Below are 4,136 nucleotides of genomic sequence, written 5' to 3'. Positions count from 1 at the left end.
TCATTTTGTGTTAGCTGTTCCTCTCTTCCGCTTGGTTTCCGGTGTGGGTTAGTCTCCTCATGGCCCCTTCTGCTCCCAGTGGGATGTTAGTGGAAGCTTCGTGAGGATGCTCCCCACCGTAGGGATGAGTTGCAATCGGGTATGGGGAAATCCCTAACTCAACAGGTCTTTGTTATTGTACATCTTGTAATGTTCGAATGTAATGCAATTTATTGATATTATTGTGTGATGTTCAACTCGGTTCGAGTCTATTTCATACTGAATTGGCTGATGGATTTGGATTTAGTAATGCACTAAATCGGCTGACTCAAGTTGAGGAATGACCAAGGCGAATGATGAACGCACTAGCTAGCAGCTAAGGCAATAGCGCATGTCAATACGCGTATCCTTGTACTAATGGTAACTAACTCCCCTCAGCGGTGGAAAATAAAAAACAAAGAGATGGCAAAATGAAATGCAAGATTACATCAGCATGAGAGTACATAATTAAGTGGTAAACATATATTACAAGTCTTGTGGAATTAATAATTTAGTTATAGAAATATAAGCAATACAAACAACATAAGTACGAAGAAATATGTGGTGGAAACCACCTACTAGGTGGAAACATGGAAACTTATTTTTGAAAAATTCATACAAATATCAACGCGAACGTGGTCGCTATGAGCACGTACATGCAGTACGGTAGGGTGCCTACAGTACTCCACACCTCCTCGCTAGTTCCCGCTTGCACATGTTCCTAGGGAAATACAAAGGCTTTCTCTACAGTATGATACGGTGATGAAGTGCTAACTCATCGGAGTGTTATCCGGTATGAGCTTCACTCAATTCCCATTGGAGACCTTGTTTGGATGCACATGTATTCATCTCAATCCACATGTCTTCAAATGGATTGGAGTGCAATTGAACTAAGTTTCTTCTAGTCCAGTCCAACACATGTGGATTGAAGTAGATACACATGCATTCAAACAAGGTCAGAATGAATGTTTAACTTCCTTTGGCATCATCATTCATTGGAGAATAAAGAGTTCACTCCAAGTTGAATTGTACATGCAAGTTGAATTGGTCGTGTCCCGCTACTCGTTAAATGACGAAGAACAGCCGTTGTACATTCAGATTAATGGACGAATAAAAATCATTGTACACCATGGAATATGTTTTGATCCAAAGATGGTGCAATAAGTTGAATTTACCAAGATTGTATGCAAAACATCCTCAGAACATTCATCGTTGTATTCCCCGTTGTATTCACCGTGTCACTTTCCCATTGTGTTTCATCCGGTGATAGTGTCATCCTACTTCAGATTGCTTTGACAAAGTGATCCGGTGCTGTTATATAGTGAGAGACGTATAATATGACTTGTAAGCGCACTATGTGTGGTACGTTCAACTCGATCTCGATGGTGTAGCCCAAATGGACGCTGCTTGGGTTTTGTAGGTGACACTAGCCGAGGAGGCGACGGTTGTAGTCCCAGAGGCGCAACACTTCCCTTCAATGTTTGACTGATTATTTAATCGGCCTCACTCATCTACCACCGCACACCACTGTGAAAACCCCAAACTCCTCCATCATACTGTAGAGGAAACCCCAATCTCCTCCACCATAATATGCTTCATCGGTACTCCCTCAACAACTCCTCTAGCGATGGCTGATTTTTTTGCTACCATGGGATGACTCCTCCAGCGGGGAACACTCACCGCCGCCGCTCCTCTCGTCGGAGAGCGATATAAGCAGCTATTACGACCCCGATGAGGGGTGGTTGAACGACAAACTCTACGCCCTCTTTGGTGAAGAGCCAGAGCCGATGGAGGAGGACAAGGAGGAGGACGAAGAGGAGGAAGAGGAAGAGGATGACGGTGACGACGACGACGACGATGGTGGCACCAACAATGGCGGCGACAGCGACAATGGCGGCATTGGGGACAATGGTGGCGGTGGGGACAGTGGTGATGAGGCCACGCCTCTAGCGAAGAGGCAAAGAACGAATGTGGGCGCCAAGGATTCGGATTAGTTTAGTATAGGTGCTCCTACTATGCAGTCTAATCTAGTAAATTAGTTTTAATTAGTTTGAAATGAAGTAGTTATGTTTGGTACTTTTGTGCAGTCTAATCTAGTAAGTTAGTTCGAAATGCGGTCTAATCTAGTAAGCTTGGAGGGGAAAAATTGTCAATCTAGTAAGTTTAGTGTAATTACTTGGTAATCCAATACCAATGTGTGCTACTTTTGTAATCTAGTAGCTTGGAGCTTCTGGAAAGAATGAAATGAAGACATATCTGAGAATAGTGTGTTGAGTTCGGATTCGTTCATGTTAATGGCTTGGATCTTCTAGAATGAATGAAATGGAGTCATCTTTGACAACAAAGTTATATTTTATTAACTCATGGCTAGAACAAAGATTGTAATTGAACTGATCTTTTTTGTTTGCTTCTTTGTCTCTTAACCAGCCTCCCTGATTTTCCCCTTTTTGTAATTAGGCATGTTGGTTCCTAGCCATAGTCTACCACAACTAACCTTAGCCAAGTGTGGTAAGCCACAAAAAAGTGTGGCTAGCAAATTGGTTGCCACACTTTGCCATGCCTAAGGGAATCTTGTCATACTTACTCTATGACATGTGGAGCACAAAAGAATCATGCCTAACCTTAGTTCAAAACCAATAATTGCCAACTTGGTCAAACTTGGCTGGGCCTGTTTGGAACATAGGAATATAAAATAGAGGAAAGGAAAGAAACACAAGAATAGGGTTGGGGTGTTGTAGTAAAACAGAGGAATGGGAAAACATAGGAAAATATTTTTTTAATTTGATCAGGGACCCAATGATACTCAAAGACAATCTTTCTTAAATCTATCAACCTCCATGGTTCATACTGTAATGGCTACAAATAACTAATCTACTCCACTCAGATGAGATGAATGGCATGGCTGCCTCGAGCTTCAGCATAGGAAACAGAGAAACCAAAGGTGGGAGCAAATGTTTATTTTCCTGTGAAATCTTGTTGCCGCTACAGTATATCAGATGAAAGGGTCTGTCCAATTCCTTTGTTCCAAACACCATGCTCAGATTCCTTTCCTATGTTTTTATTTCCTTCATTTTTCCAATGGAAAACCTTTGTTCCAAATAGAGCCTAATTAAGGTGAAGTGTGGCAAAGTGTGGCTAGCAACCAAACAGGAAAGTTCAGTAGGGGCACAAGCCACACCTGTTTACTAAAAACAAACAAACAAACTTCTCTTGAAAACTATCATTCCACAGGATCCATATATCCTTCAACACAATTTTTGGGCGTGAGATTACATCAAATCTTCAATGCAACACATTGAACATCAACAAACAGCACGCCCTAAGATTACATCAATCCTTGAGCACAACACATTGAACATCAACAGACAACACGCCTTGAGATTGCATCAATCCTTGAGCACAACAAATTGAACATCAACAAACAAGGTTGAGTTAATTAGCCTAGACCCAAAAACAGTACATAAATCATGAATAAACATGGTTCAGCTAATAATTTCTGCTCCTCTATAACCACAGATGAAGATCATAGCAAGTACAGATACAACACTATTAGAAAAGATACATTACTGCAACCACAACAACAGCACCAACCACTAGTGTGAAAAGCCTAACAATTGTAAGCAAGGATTGCACTACATTTGCCTCAGTAGGCACCAATCTCTGTGTTGTTGAATCTGCTTCTTCATTTTCCCCAACTCGTGCATGAGAATCTGGAGAATCTGCTTGTCTCGGTTCTAGGTGAATCACAACCCTACCCATTTTCACCAGTTTTTTCGATAGTCTCGTTGTCATTCATAAAACTTGCATCTAGGTCGGACCTATACAAAATCAAGGGAAACAAAAAAAACAGATGCACTCAAGTAACCAGATCCAATCTGTGACTGCATCCAACCAAAACAAGAGATGAGCATATGCTTACCCAGGGATTATTCCTTGGGCATTTGAAGAACATATGACCAGGATTAGTGTTAGTCTTTGACTAAAGCTCAATCACCCTCTCCATCCCGCACTTGTCGCAAATAATTAGAGGGAGGTCCATCTCTTCGCCAACATCGTCTTCTTCTGCATACGGCTACCTCTGAGGATGTCTGCTCTATGACAACAAGCAATCCATCCGA

The sequence above is a fragment of the Miscanthus floridulus genome, chromosome 10 (genome assembly GCF_019320115.1).
Source record: "Miscanthus floridulus cultivar M001 chromosome 10, ASM1932011v1, whole genome shotgun sequence".
NCBI lineage: Eukaryota > Viridiplantae > Streptophyta > Magnoliopsida > Poales > Poaceae > Miscanthus > Miscanthus floridulus.
The sequence above is the reverse complement of the archived record's forward strand: the minus strand, read 5'-3'. Positions refer to the sequence as shown.